This window comes from Pristiophorus japonicus, chromosome 9 (assembly GCF_044704955.1).
Source record: "Pristiophorus japonicus isolate sPriJap1 chromosome 9, sPriJap1.hap1, whole genome shotgun sequence".
Classification (NCBI taxonomy): Eukaryota; Metazoa; Chordata; class Chondrichthyes; family Pristiophoridae; genus Pristiophorus; species Pristiophorus japonicus.
In genome coordinates this window covers 222,696,093-222,712,361 of record NC_091985.1, presented here as the reverse complement: position 1 = coordinate 222,712,361, position 16,269 = coordinate 222,696,093, and the positions used below count along the sequence as shown (strand labels likewise).

General features: G+C 48.3%; 2 pseudogenes; both read left to right on the top strand.

The window, feature by feature from the left end:
• LOC139273796 (zinc finger protein 585A-like) overlaps positions 1-16,269 on the top strand; it is a 280,327-nt pseudogene that overhangs the window by 130,121 nt on the left and 133,937 nt on the right.
• Positions 5,544-15,850, top strand: LOC139273747 (histone acetyltransferase p300-like; annotated as a pseudogene).

Genomic DNA, 16,269 nt, shown 5'->3' with positions numbered 1-16,269 from the left:
TTGAGATGAATTTATATATGGACCAACGGATGAACGCATCCAATCAAAATTATTGGTATGGATGATCTATCTTTTGAGAAAGCTTACAAGATAGCCACCTCCATGGAGATGGCAGAGACAAATATTAAGGAATTTCATCCATTACCGGCAGTAGTAGCAGTTCACAGGCTGTGGAAATACAGAAAAGGGTGAGCCCAAGTCGGAGGGACAGTTATGAAACCAAGAAGAATAGATGTCAGAGGTGTAATGACATTCATACCGCACAACAGTGTCAGTTCAAGTGGGCAGGATGCTACCGGTGCCAAGCAAGCCGCATTTAAATCCAAGGACAGGCACAATGATAATCAAAGACTTCACTGTGTGGAAGCCAATCAAAACAGTGTAGGTTTTACTGTATATGCAGTGAAGAGGATGCCAGTACATCCATTGTGTTAGCATTTCAGAAAGTTAATACTCAATGCATTAATATGACAATAGATTCAGCGGTGGATTGCTCAATAATGAGTCAGGATGTGAATTACAAGAATTTCAGGGGCATACCACTAAAAGCGAGCTCAGTAAAGCTGAAAACATATTCAGGGGAAAAACTGCAGACACTTGGACAACTGGAATATATAGTACGTTACCAAAGGCAACAAGCAAGATTACCTATTATAATAGCAAAAAACATAAATTGAGCGAAGATTGGCTAAAAGTAATTTGTTTGGATTGGTACAGCATTTGTAATACAGAAATGGCTAAGTCTCGGTTAGATACTCTGCTGGAGAAATATGCGAACATGTTTGAGGACTCATACTAAGGCATCAAGGGATACAATGCACATATTCGGATTCAGTCATATGTCAAACCTATTTTTGCTATACCAACGCTGATACCATATGCATTAAAATTGCCGGTTGAATGAGAGTTTGATAAGTTGGGGAAAAAATGGAGTTTTAGTGAAGACTGATAGGAGTGACTGAGCCACCCCGGTAGCTGTGGTTTCGAAGGCGGACAAAACAGTATGGCTCTGTGGGTGTAAGGACAAGACTGATTAGCAAAGATGTTATCTGGCTATTGTGAAGGCATTGAGCTGGCTAAACAAGAGGTATGCTTAAAACCACACATACGCATAAAACACAATAGAGCCACGAGATGACCACTTGTTGACCTCGGGCTCAAGGGAGCAATAAAGAACATCCAAAGAGGAACTAATATAACCATATAACAATATAAGGCAAGTGATAGCTGGAAGAAGGGAACAAATGGATATTCGATCATGCCTTGGTACAACCAATCACGTCACTGTTAAGGTCCGTCCACGAGGACACTCATATGCCAAAACCTGTACAATTAAGGGGAAAGCTGAACAGTTTGGTGGAGATCCTCTCTCAGGCTGCTGAGACGTGAGCTGCTCTGCCTGCATGTGCTGGAATAAAAGATCGTTGAAACTTATCTAAGGTATCTGTCTGCTGAAGCCAGGCTTGTTAAGAGAGGAGAAGGGCGATTCTCCCTTTTTCTTTCCCTTTCATTTTCTTTTTCCTGGTACAGCACAGGTCAGATATCGAGTAAAGCTCCCGCTACACTGTCCTGTCAAACACTATCAAGGCAGGTACAACATGGGTCACATACAGAGTAAATCTCCCTCTACACTGTCCCATCAAACACTCCCAGGGCAGGTACAGCACTGGTCAGATACCGAGTAAAGCTCTCTCGACACTGTCCCATCGAACACTCCCAGAGGCAGGTACAAAATGGCTCAGATGCACACTAAACCTCCCTCTACACTGTCCCATCAAACACTCCCAGGGCAGCTACAGCACGGATAAGACACAGAGTTAAGGCTCCCTCGACATGCTCCACCACTTCTGCCACTAAAACCCTCCAGGTTTTTGTCACTTCCAGGCGGGACCGATCCAATGCTGTCCTGTCCCGACTCCCATCTTGCTCCCTCCATAAACTTAAACTCATTCAAACTCTGCTGCCCATAACCTAACTCGCACCAAGTCCCTTTCACATGTCACCCCTTGCTTGTTAAACTACATTGGCTCTCTGTCCAGCAACATCTCTATTTTTAAATTCTCATTCTCGTGTTCAAATCCCTCCATTTCGTTGGCCCTGCCCCATCCATGAAAACTCCTCCAGCCTTACGAACCTCCCAGAACTCCCTTGCTTTTTGTGGTATATATTAATGATTTAGACTTGAATGTCGGGGGCATGAATAAGATTGCAGGTGATACAAAAATTGGCCGTGCAGTTCAGACTGCAGGAAGAAAGCAAGGGACTGGACTGGTCTGGTGGGTAGAATAGTGGCAAATAGAATTCAATCAAGAGAAGTGAAAGGTAATGTATTTGGCGAGGGCTAAGAAGGCAAGGGAATACACATTAAATGGTAGGATACTGAGAAGTGTAGAGAAACAAAGGGACCTTGGAGTGCATGTCCATAGATCCCTGAAAGTAGCAGACCAGGTGGATATGGTAATTAAAAGAATATGGTATACTTGCCTTTATTAGCCGAGGCATAGAATATAAGAGCAGGGATGTTATGCTTGAACAGTATGAAACATTACTTAGGTAATTACTGCATGCAGTTCTGGTCACCACACTACAGGAAAGATGTGATTGCACCAGAACGGGTGCAAAGAAGATTTACGAGGATGTTGCCAGAACTGGAGAATCTTAGCTATAAGGAAAGATTGGATAAGTTGGGTCTGTTTTCTTTGGAACAGGGAAGGCTGATGGGAGACCTAATTGAGGAGTATAAAATTATGAGGGGCCTAGATAGAGTGAATAGGAAGGACCTATTTCCCTTAGCAGATGGGTCAACAACCAGGGGGCATAGATTTAAAGTAATTGCTAGGAGGTTTAGTGGGGGTTTATGGGCAAATTATTTCACTCAGAAGGTGGTAGGGATCTGGAACTGACTGCATGAAACGGTGGTGGAGGCAGAAATTCTGACCACATTTAAAAAATACTTGGATATGCACTTGAAGTGCTGTAACCTACAGAGCTACGGACCAAGAGCTGGAAAGTGGGACTAGGTTGGATAGCTCTTTGTCAGCCAGCATGGACATGATGGGCCGAATGGCCTCCTTCTGTGCTGTAAATTTCTATGATTTTATGAACTCTGCATTGCTGATTGTGCATCCTCCACTTTCTTCACCTCATCATTGGCGGCTGTACCTTTACTTGTCTAGGCCCCAATCTCTGGTATTCCTTTCTTAAACCTCTCCATTTCACTCCTCATTTAAGATCATCCTCAGGACCTATCTCTGACCACACTTTTGGTAACCCGTACTCATGTCTCCTTCTTTGCCTCAGTATATTGTTTTGTCTAATTACGTTCATGTGAATTGACTTGGGGCAATTTACTAAGTTAACGGCGCTATGTAAATGAGCGTGGTAGTTGTTGTTGTAATGAGCAGTCCATCCTGGCCAATTCCCTCCCCATATGTAGTTAGATGGTTTGGTGCATTTATAAAGATCAGGTGGGTTTAGCTGTGGCAATCCCTCTATTTTATTGATCAGACTCTCCTGGTCAGTCTCCCACATGTATCTAGGTGGTTCGATCCATTTACACTGATCAGGGTTGGGCTGTACTGAATCCATTAGTGGTACTGAACCACTGATCATCACTGGTGCAGCACAGGAAAGAAATCCAACCGTGATTCACAACGTATTCATCTGTAAACAGCTCAACGACTGTTCTGAGCTAATGGGCCCTCAGCTGCTCCCTGCAGAGTTCACCATGTCAGGCCGGACTCGGTCTGTGCTGGAGAGAAGTCAGGAGTCAGGATGTGGTGGCTCCGAAAGGGGTTGTGGTAATGGTAAACACAAGAGCGAGGGATGTGACGCATCGTTTTAATATCCCACAGTGCAGATTATCTGCCTTGCTGGGAGAGAATAAACAACTGATTGACCGCCGGAGCGATGAGAGCCCTGACCACAAACGGGAGCATGATGGGAAGGATGCAGAGGTGGAGAATATTTCCCCTTTGGATGGTGCCAGCTCCAGCTCGTGGGGTTTTGCTGAATATTCGACTGTCCTGTAAAAAGAGCGCAGGCCCTTCAGCTGCCAGGACGAAAGAATGAGTTGACACTGAAACCCCGCCTGGGAGTTAAAAAACCGTCAGCTCCAGTTTTATTGGTCAATTACATGTCGTGATGAAACGTGCCCAATTCATTCACGAGAATCTAGTCCAATGTTCAGTGAATCCATAAAACTCGGAACGTGCTTTCCGGCAATCCAAACAATACAATAAAATAGGCATTGAGTCGGCGGCCGTCGGGTTGGGAGGATGTGGTGAGCAAACTAAAGAAAGACTCTCAACCAGCAATCGTACATTATACAGCGGGCCAGGAGAGGGCGCCAGAGAGCCGTGCCGGCCCGAGGCAGGTACAGAGACCCACCGGTAGGGAAAGACCAATCTTACAATATACAGCAGGCCAGGAGAGGGCGCCAGAGAGCCACGCCGGCCCGAGGCAGGTACAGAGACCCACCGGTGGGGAAGACCAATCTTACAATATACAGCAGGCCAGGAGAGGGCGCCAGAGAGCCGCGCCGGCCCGAGGCAGGTACAGAGAAAGAAGGGGGTGGTGTGGGGTGGGGGGATGATAAAAAAGAAGAGGGGGAGAGAGAGACAAAACACACACACACACACGCTCGGCTTGTGTGGATCGAGTGAGGAGAGAGAGAGCAAGGGGGGAAAAAAGGGACAAGACAATGCCAAAAAAGGGAGAAGAGAGCGGGTGGGAGGGGAAAAAGCAAAGAAAACTAACACTATATCAGCAATACAGGAAAAAAAAGTAGTGTGTTTTTTGTGTGTGTGGAAAAACTCATCTTTTGGCTGGCTTCCACCGTCCGTTATTTGGAAAAAAAAATGTAAACATTTTCTGTAAATTTAAAAAAACGGTTAGCTCACATTTTTTTCCCCCTGTGAAGAACTGAGGCTTTTCTCGAGAGAGAGAGAGAGAGGAGAGAGAAACGTTTTCTCTATTAGATCGAAAGGGGGGTATTTTTTTAAAATAAAAGGTTTTTTCCCCCTCTCCCCTCTGACAGAGAAGGGTTTTTTCCCCCTTCATTATTTTGCGGGGAATGTGGAAGGAAAGCGGGTCGTGAAGCGATCATGATGTGGTTTTCATCAGAGAAGCCGCCATGCTCATCTTTCATTTTATTTTTTTATTTTTTTTTCTTCTTCACTCTCTCTCTCTCTCCCCTCTTTTTCTCCCCTCCCTCCCCCTTCGTGTTATTTTTTGTTGTTGCTGCCCATGGATGATCGACCTGAGAAACCTGGGCCCGGCATTAGGCCTTAGGCTTTGTGTGTGTGTGTGTGAGAGAGAGAGAGAAAATATAATTGTTTTAAATAATAATTCTGCGGGAGGGAGGGAGGGTGGGTGGGGGGGGAAGAGAAAAGCAGAAAGATCAATCGATTAATTCGCAGTTTTTCTTGTTGTTTTTGCTTGTTTTGGTTTGCTTGGGGAGGAGAGGGAGGTGGGGAGAGAGAGAAAAAAACACACACACACACACAGTTGAAGGGCGTAATTTTTAAAATTCGGGGGAAGAAATGGCAGAGAATCTCTTGGATGGACCGCCTTCAGCCAAGCGGCCTAAAACCTCCTCCCCGGCTCTCTCAGCCAGCGATGGCACAGATTTTGGATCCTTATTTGACCTTGAGAATGACTTGCCAGATGAACTGATCTGTTCAGATCCATTAGACTGACCAACGGTGGTGACCTGGCTCAGCTTACGGGGGTTGGCATGGTGCAAGATGCAGCCTCAAAGCACAAACAACTGTCAGAACTTCTGCGAGGCAGCGGTTCCTGTATCAATGTGGGACATGGGGCAGTCAGCTCTGGTGGTGCCTCATCACGATCCATGGATAGTCCAGTGCAATCAGTAGGCAGCCAAAATCAACAGAACAGTCCCAGTATAGGAAGCTTAAGTAGTATGATCAAGAGCCCCCTAACTCAAGGTGGTCTTACATCCCTTCCTAATATGGGGATGGGAGCAAGTGGAGCAAACCAGAGACTTCCAACACCACAGTCTGTGAATCCACAGAAACATGATCAGCTTCATACGTCAGCAACAGGTCTAATGTCTGGTGTAAACAGCCCAACCAACCAGGCTGGGATGAGCATGAATGCTAATATCAATCCAGCCCTGATGAACAGTGGCAATGTTCAGGGCATGATGCAGGGACAAGTGATGAATGGCTCTCTTGGTGCTGGAAGGGGCAGACCTAACATACAGTACTCAAGCCCAGGCATGTCCAACGTTATCCCAGGGATCTCCTCAGATGGCTTGAGGTCTCAAAGGACCCCAACCTGGGGCAATGAGCAAGATGGGAATGATGGGAACCCCTAGCCCTTATGGACAGCCATATGGGCAGAGCGCTGGTCAGACGCTGGACACCAGCAGACGTGGGCAGCAGATGGGTGCTTAGGGAACAGCCTGCCTCAGTTTACAATGGATAAGAAACCTGCTGGTGGTGCTGGGATGCCAAACCTGCCGCAGCAGCCTTCTCCAGTGCAGCAGGGAGGAATGGGGCAGCCCCCAGGGCAGGGAATGGGTTCTGCACCCACAGCAGATCCCGAGAAACGGAAACTCATCCAGCAACAACTAGTTCTGCTTCTGCATGCACACAAATATCAGCGTCGGGAGCAAACCAATGGTGAGGTGCAGCCCTACAACCTGCAGCACTGCCAAACCATGAAGAATGTCCTGAATCATATGACCCACTGTCAGGCTGATAAATCCTGTCAGGTTGCACACTGTGCTTCATCACGCCAGATCATTTCCCACTGGAAGAATTGCACAAGGAATGACTGTCCTGTCTGTCTCCCTTTGAAAAATGCTGGGGACTAGCATAACCAGCAATCATTACTAGCTGGGGCAGCTGTAGGATTCGGAAACTCATTAGGGTCAGTTGGGGTTGGACAGCAGAACACGCCAAGTTTAAACACTACCAGTCAGATCGACCCGAGCTCGATAGAGAGTGCCTATGCGACGCTTGGACTCACGTATCAGGGTAACCAGATGCCTCAACCTCAGATGCAGAACCAGCAATCATCTCAATCTTCACCGGGGCACCAATCTCTGCAGTCTATGAATGCTATGGATACCAGCCAAATGGGTGTGAATGGAAGTAATGTGGGTGTGCAGACCCCCAACCAGCAGTCCAGCTTACTGCATGATGCTATGCTGCTGTCATCCATGATCTCAGCCAACCCAATGCTAAGTGATGGCACCAGTGTTAGTAATCTAAATGCAGTGCCAACAGCAACGCCCCCCTCGAGTACTGGCATTCGGAAGTCATGGCACGATGACGTTACTCAGGACCTACGCAATCACCTTGTTCACAAACTAGTTCAAGCCATATTCCCAACACCTGACCCAGCAGCATTAAAAGACAGATGGAAGGAAAACCTGGTGGCTTATGCACGAAAGGTGGAAGGAGACATGTATGAGTCTGCCAACAGCAGAGCAGAGTACTACCATCTGCTAGCTGAGAAGATCTACAAGATTCAGAAGGAACTGGAGGGAAAGCATCGGACTAGGCTTCAGAAACAGGGTGTGATACCAAACCAAAGTGGTATGTTACCTACAGGAGCAGCCCAGCCCCAAGCATGGCTCAACTGCAGGCTGGACTCCCGCCAAATGGCCCACTCTCTGACCCGACCCTTATGTGGCCAAATGTGCCAAGCCCGATCATAAACAGGATGCAGACCCCAAGTGGAATGAGCCCATTTCCACCGATGACCAGCATGCAGATAACTGGTCTGGGACAATGCTTAAATCCTCCACTAGTACACCCAGGACAGATGACCCAAACAGGACCTATGAACCAGATGGGATTAACCACTTCCCGAATGGAACGGCCTATGGTTGCACAGCATCCTGCTTAGAATCAATTCCTATCGCCGAACCAGTTTCCCGTATCCTCTCCTGGAATGAACACTGGCAGCACCACCATGACACAGGCCAGCAACCAGCCTGTCATGTCTGCGGCTCAAAACCCCTCACGACCTGTAAACAGTTCCGCTTCCATGCAGCCAGGAGCCAAGAGTGCCCAATTCAACTGCCCACCACCTCTTTCTCAGTCTTCATTTCATCAGAATTCCCCATCCCCTGGGCCAAGAAGCCTCCCACCCACCCCTCACCAGCCACCACCTAGCATTCCTCCCCAACCGCGGCAACAGACACCATCACCAAACTCGTGGCCCCAGACAATGCCTCCCCCTCCTTCACAAGTCCAGACACCGCCACAAACGCAGCTTCCTCCTCCTCCACCAGTCTCCCCACAGACCCAGGTGACCGCTGGACAGAAGCAGCATCGGGAGAGGGAGCAGTGGGAGCAGGAGCAGCAGCAACGAGAACGGGAGTGGGAGCAACGAGAGTGGGAGCAGCGGGAGCGGGAACAGCAGCAACGAGAGTGGGAGCAGTGGGAGCGGGAACAGCAGCAACGTGAGCGGGAGCAGTGGGAGCGGGAACAGCAGCAACGTGAGTGGGAGCAGCGGGAGCGGGAACAGCAGCAACGTGAGTGGGAGCAGTGGGAGCGGGAGCAGCAGCAACCTGAGTGGGAGCAGTGGGAGCGGGAACAGCAGCAACGTGAGTGGGAGCAGCAGCAACGTGAGCGGGAGCAGTGGGAGCGGGAACAGCAGCAACGTGAGTGGGAGCAGTGGGAGCGGGAGCAGCAGCAACGTGAGTGGGAGCAGTGGGAGCGGGAGCAGCAGCAACGTGAGTGGGAGCAGTGGGAGCGGGAGCAGCAGCAACGTGAGTGGGAGCAGCAGCAACGTGAGTGGGAGCAGCGGGAGTGGGAACAGCAGCAACGTGAGCGGGAGCAGTGGGAGCGGGAACAGCAGCAACGTGAGCGGGAACAGCAGCAGCAGCGACCGCCACCTCGACCCCCATCAGCACAGCAGCAAAATACAACCCCAACAACCCCTACAACCATCTCACCGATACAGTCTCAGCATCCCAGTACTCCACTTTCACAGTCGGCAGTGAGTGCCGATGGTCGAGTATCGACTCCAGCATCAGTCAGCAGTACAGATCCCAACTCTCAGCAGCCAGCTCCTGAAGCACCAGTGTCTGATGTAAAAATGGAGGAAAAGCAAGAGAAGGAAGAAACTGAGCCAAAAACTGTGGCACCAAAGCAGGAAATCAAACAGAAGGTAAAGGAAGAACCCACAACCGAAGAGTGTAAACAGGAGCCAATGGAGGCTGGTGAGAAGAAACCAGAGGTGAAAGGTGAAGCAAAAGAGGAAGAAGTTAGCACAAGCTTGGCGACTCAATCATCCCCTGCGAGTGGACAGTCACGTAAGAAGATTTTCAAGCCAGAAGAGTTGCGGCAGGCTAATGCTGACACTGGAAGCACTTTACCGTCAGGACCCTGAGTCACATCCTTTCCGGCAACCTGTAGATCCCCAACTCCTGGGTATTCCTGACTACTTTGATATCGTAAAGACGCCAATGGATTTGTCGACAATCAAGCGCAAGCTGGACACTGGCCGGTACCAGGAGACATGGCAGTATGTGGATGACATTTGGTTAATGTTCAACAATGCCTGGCTGTATAGAAACATAGAAACATAGAAAATAGGTGCAGGAGTAGACCATTCGGCCCTTCGAGCCTGCACCGCCATTCAATGAGTTCATGGCTGAACATGCAACTTCAGTACCCCATTCCTGCTTTATCGCCATACCCCTTGATCCCCCTAGTAGTAAGGACTATATCTAACTCATTTTTGAATATATTTAGTGAATTGGCCTCAACAACTTTCTGTGGTAGAGAATTCCACAGATTCACCACTCTCTGGGTGAAGAAGTTTCTTCTCATCTCAGTCCTAAATGGCTTACCCCTTATCCTTAGACTGTGATCCCTGGTTCTGGACTTCTCCAACATTGGGAACATTCTTCCTGCATCTAACCTGTCTAAACCCGTCAGAATTTTAAATGTTTCTATAAGATCCCCTCTCATTCTTCTGAACTCCAGTGAATACAAGCCCAGTTGATCCAGTCTTTCTTGATATGTCAGTCCCGCCATCCCGGGAATCAGTCTGGTGAATCTTCGCTGCACTCCCTCAATAGCAAGAATGTCCTTCCTCAAGTTAGGAGACCAAAACTGTACACAATACTCCAGATGTGGCCTCACCAAGGCCCTGTACAACTGTAGTAACACCTCCCTGCCCCTGTACTCAAATCCCCTCGCTATGAAGGCCAACAAGCCATTTGCTTTCTTAACCGCCTGCTGTACCTGCATGCCAATCTTCAATGACTGATGTACCATGACACCCAGGTCTCGTTGCACCTCCCCTTTTCCTAATCTGTCACCATTCAGATAATAGTCTGTCTCTCTGTTTTTACCACCAAAGTGGATAACCTCACATTTATCCACATTATACTTCATCTGCCATTATTTTGCCCACTCACCTAACCTATCCAAGTCATTCTGCAGCCTCGTAGCATCCTCCTCGCAGCTCACACTGCCACCCAACTTAGTGTCATCCGCACAGTTGAAGATACTACATTTAATCCCCTCGTCTAAATCATTAATGTATAATGTAAACAGCTGGGGCCCCAGCACAGAACCTTGCGGTACCCCACTAGTCACTGCCTGCCATTCTGAAAATTTCCCATTTACTCCTACTCTTTGCTTCCTGTCTGCTAACCAGTCCTCAATCCATGTCAGCACACTATCACCAATCCCATGTGCTTTAACTTTGCACATTAATCTCTTGTGTGGGACCTTGTCAAAAGCCTTCTGAAAGTCCAAATACACCAAATCAACTGGTTCTCCCTTGTCCACTTTACTGGAAACATCCTCAAAAAATTCCAGAAGATTTGTCAAGCATGATTTCCCTTTCATAAATCCATGCTGACTTGGACCTATCATGTCACCTCCTTTCCAAATGCGCTGCTATGACATCCTTAATAATTGATTCCATCATTTTACCCACTACCGATGTCAGGCTGACCGGTCTATAATTCCCTGTTTTCTCTCTCCCTCCTTTTTTAAAAAGTGGGGTTACATTGGCTACCCTCCACTCCATAGGAACTGATCCAGAGTCTATGAAATGTTGGAAAATGACTGTCAATGCATCCGCTATTTCCAAGGCCACCTCCTTAAATACTCTGGCATGCTGTCCATCAGGCCCTGGTGATTTATCGGCCTTCAATCCCATCAATTTTCCCAACACAATTTCACGACTATAATAAGGATTTCCCTCAGTTCCTCCTTCTTACTAGACCCTCTGACCCCTTTTATATCCAGACGGTTGTTTGTGTCCTCCTTAGTGAATACCGAACCAAAGTACTTGTTCAATGGTCTGCCATTTCTTTGTTCCCCGTTATGACTTCCCCTGATTCTGACTGCAAGTCGTCGCGTGTGTATAACTACTGTCCGAAGCTGGCAGAGGTCTTCGAGCTGGAGATCGACCCTGTCATGCAAAATCTGGGATATTGCTGTGGTAGAAAGATGGAATTTTCTCCGCAGACCCTCTGTTGCTATGGAAAACAGTTATGTACAATCCCTCGGGATGCTACCTATTACAGTTATCAAAACAAATATCACTTCTGTGAGAAATGTTTCAATGAGATCCAGGGAGAGACTGTCTCCCTGGGTGATGATCCTTCACAGCCTCAAACGACTATTTCAAAGGAACAGTTCTCGAAGAAGAAAAATGATACACTGGACCCTGAAATATTTGTTGAATGTACTGAATGTGGTCGGAAAATGCATCAGATCTGTGTCCTTCACCATGAACTTATTTGGCCCTCAGGTTTTGTTTGTGATCCCTGTTTAAAGGAAACTGGGAAAACGAGGAAAGAAAATAAATTCTGTGCAAAAAGGTTACCAACCACTAAGCTGGGTATTTATCTGGAAACTCGTATTAACGAATTCCTCCGCAGACAGAATCAGCCGGAGGCTGGCGAGTGCATGGTTCGAGTAGACTGGGTCTTTACTCGTTGGAGTTCAGAAGGATGAGGGGTGATTTTTTAGAAACATTTAAAATAATGAAAGGGATAGACAAGATAGAGGCAGAGAGGTTGTTTCCACTGGTAGGGGAGACTAGAACTAGGGGGCACAGCCTCAAAATACGGGGGAGCCAATTTAAAACCGAGTTGAGAAGGAATTTCTTCTCCCAGAGGGTTGTGAATCTGTGGAATTCTCTGCCCAAGGAAGCAGTTGAGGCTAGCTCATTAAATGTATTCAAGTCACAGATAGATAGATTTTTAACCAATAAGGGAATTAAGGATTACGGGGAGCGGGCGGGTAAGTGGAGCTGAGACCACGGCCAGATCAGCCATGATCTTATTGAATGGCGGAGCAGGCTCGAGGGGCTAGATGGCCTACTCCTGTTCCTAATTCTTATGTTCTTATGTTCTTATGGTGCACAGTTCAGATAAAACTGTGGAAGTCAAGCCAGGGATGAAGACGAGGTTTGTTGATAATGGAGAGATGGCAGAGTCTTAACCTTATCGAACAAAAGCTTTGTTTGCCTTTGAAGAGATTGATGGTGTGGACGTGTGTTTCTTTGGCATACATGTGCAGGAGTACGGTTCAGACTGTCCTCCGCCCAATCAGAGACGTGTGTACATATCATACCTTGACAGTGTACATTCCTTCCGCCCTCGATGTCTGCGAACAGCCGTCTATCATGAAATCCTGATTGGATACTTAGAATACATAAGGAAATTGGGATACACAGAGGGCCATATTTAGACTTGTCCTCCAAGTGAAGGTGATGATTACAGTTTTCACTGCCATCCGCTGGACCAGAAAATCTCTAAGCCCAAAAGACTGCAGGAGTGGTACAAAAAGATGTTGGACAAGGCAGTGACAGAGCGAATAATTCTTGATTATAAAGATATATTTAAGCAGGCAACAGAGAATAGATTGACCAGCGCAAAGGTGTTGCCATATTTTGAAAGTGACTTCTGGCCGAATGTGTTGGAGGAAAGCATCAAAGAGCTGGAGCAGGAAGAAGAGGAACGTAAGAGAGAGGAAAACAACACCCCTGTTGAGAGCACTGATGGAAAAGGGGGACAGCAAGAGTGCCAAGAAAAAAAAATAAGAAGAAAACGAGTAAGAATAAGAGCAGCCTGAGCCGAGGTCACAAGAAGAAACCGGAAATGCCCAACGTGTCCAACTACCTCTCCCAGAAACTCTCTGCCACAATGGAAAAACACAAGGAGGTGTTTTTCGTGATCCGTCTGATTGCGGGTCCTAACTCAAACTCACTACCAACCATCCTAGATCCTGACCCGCTCATCGCATGCGACCTGATGGATGGGCGTGATGCCTTTCTCACGCTGGCAAGGGACAAACACATGGAGTTTTCGTCACTGAGACAGGCTAAGTGGTCAACCACGTGCATGCTGGTGGAACTTCACAACCAGGGCCAGGATCGCTTTGTATATACATGTAACGAGTGCAAGCAGTATGTGGAGACCCGGTGGCATTGCACTGTCTATGAGGATTATGACCTCTGTGTCAACTGCTTTAACGCTAAGGGACATGAGCACAAGATGGAGAAGCTAGGCCTTGGTCTGGATGATGAGAGCAACTCACAAGGGTCAGAGGCCAGTACTGGAGATTCGACGTGCCTCAGCATTCAGCGCTGCATTCAATCACTGCTCCATGCCTGCCAGTGTCGCAATGCCAACTGTTCTCTGCCTTCCTGCCAGAGGATGAAGAGGATGGTCCAGCACAACAAAGCGTGCAAACGCAAGACCAACGGTGGCTGCCCAATCTGCAAGCAGCTTATTGCGCTCTGTTGCTACCATACCAAGCACTGCCAAGAGACCAAGTGCCCCGTGCCATTCTGTCTCAACATCAAGCACAAGCTTCAACAGCAACAGCTGCAGCACCATCTGCAACCAGCCCAGATGCTACGCAGGAGGATGGCCACAATGCAGCGGGGTGGTGTTAGAAAACAAAGCCTGCCATCCCCAAGTGGCACGGCGCCCACTACTCCACCAGGGCAGCAACCGACCACCCCGCAGACTCCTCAGCTCCAACCCCCAGCTCAGCCACAGCCCCAGCCCCAGCCCCAGCCACCACCACCAACTAACATGCCTTCATACTGCAACATGACCAGAAGTCAGCCACAAGCTCCTATACTGCAAGGCAAGCCAACTGGACAGGTGGTGTCTGCTGCCCAGGTTCCACCTCCTGTTCAGCGACCACCGCCACCAGCTGCAGTGGAAATAGCTATGCAGATTCACCGAGCAGCCGATGCCCAGCGACTGATGGCACAGCAGCAATCATTCTAGCGGCTTGGCGTTATGAATCCTCATATAGCACCCATGAATCAAATGCCCGGAATGAGCATGAACCCACAACAGTCGCAGCGAGGCCACACTCACACGGATCAGGCAATGGGACCAACCAGCATGCAGCAGGCACAGTGGGCACAAGCTGGAATGGCCCAGACTCAGCAGCATCCACAAGGAATGCAAAGACCAGTCATGCAGATAGCCCAGCAAGCCCTGCAAATGAACATGCTGCTCCAACCGCTGCCGCCCATGTGCCAAGTTACATCAGGGGCACCTCAGCCCAACAGAGGTGCCATTCCCCAAGGAGCCCTGCAGGACTTATTGCGGACTCTCAGGTCTCCGAGCTCCCCTATGCAGCAGCAGCAAGTGCTCGCTATCCTCCGCTCCAACCCCCAGCTTATGACTGCTTTCATCAAGCAAAGGGCAGCCAGGTATCAAAGAGGCCAAGGTCAGCCAGGTATGCAGGGACAGCCTGGAATGCAACCACAGCCAGGAATGCAGGCTCAGCCAGTTCTTCAGGAACAGCAAGGCATGCATGACAACCCAGGCATGCAGAACATGAGCCCCATGCAGCTTGGAGTTCAGCGGCCCAACATCCCTCAGCATCAACAGCAGCAGCAACAACAAAGTATGGGTGGGATCAATGCACAGGGACAGCCCATGAACATGAACCACCCCACCATGAACTCCCACTTCAGGGAGCTTTTGATGCGACGTCAGCTCTTGCAACAGCAGCAGAAACAGCAACAGCAACAACAACAGCAATCAAACCCTGGCATGGTTGCTGGCATGGCTAGCCAGTTTCAACAGCCTCAAAGCTCTGGTTATCCCATGCAGCAGCAGCAGCAGCAATAACAGCAGAGGATACAGCATCATATTCCCATGCAGCAGGGAGCCATGGGACAAGTGGGACAAACGATAGGGCAGATGGGCCAGCTTCCACAAGCCGGAATGGTAGCCGAGGCCAGTTCCAGTCTCCATCAGGCCCTCCAGCAGCGGATTCTCCAGCAGCAGCAACAGCAGATGGGTTCGCCAGCCCAGTCCAACTCCATGAGTCCATAGCAGCACATGCTCCCTTGCCAGGCCCAGTTACCGCACCTCCAGGGCCAATACCCATCTTCTCTCAGCAATCAGGTATGGTCCCCACAACCCATGCAGTCACGGCGCCCGCAGTCACAGCCACCTCATTCCAGCCCCTCGCCCAGGATGCAGCCTCAGCCATCTCCACACCATGTCTCGCCACAGACTATCTCCCCATATCCGGGAATGGTAGCTGTCCAGGCAAACCCCATGGATCAAGGATACTTTGCTGCTCCAGACCAGAGTGCAATGCTTTTTCAACTTGCTAACCCTGGAATGGCAGGCTTACATGGTGCCACCAGTGACCTTGGCTTGGGTTCTGACAACCCAGACTTAACAGGCACAAACATTAATCACAATACACTAGACATCTTGTAGCATTTTGGGAGCAAATTCTCATTATCCGTCTTTACTTAGGGTTTTTTGTACTGGAAAACAATTTTGAAATTTCTAGGGAGGACTATTTTCCCAGAATTCAGTGAACTGCAATTTATTGAGAAAAAAACTGAGGGATGATATTATACAAAGAATATATTTTTTGTATTGACTGGTGTACAGTCAGTCCTTTGTTTTTTTTTGTTTTCCTGTTCTGTTGTTTCAATTGTAGATAGCCGATACCTACATTTTTTTAAGAAAGGGAGAGTTGAATTCACATTTTTATTTTCTAACTTCAAAGAATCTTGTAAGCGTTTGTCCATTAACGCGAAGCATTTCACAGAAGAGAGGAACAGCCTGTGTTACAGTATGCATTTGTTTTTTTGACAGCAAAGGATTACAATACCTCCTCTTGTGTATCCCCTTCTTCCCTTAATTTTTTTCACTTCTATACAAGGATTTGAGCAGAAATTTCGAAGTATTAATAATTTGTACAGGTAGAATGAGAGACTATTGCACAAACTGGCAGCTGCCAAAATCGTCCTGCGGTTGTA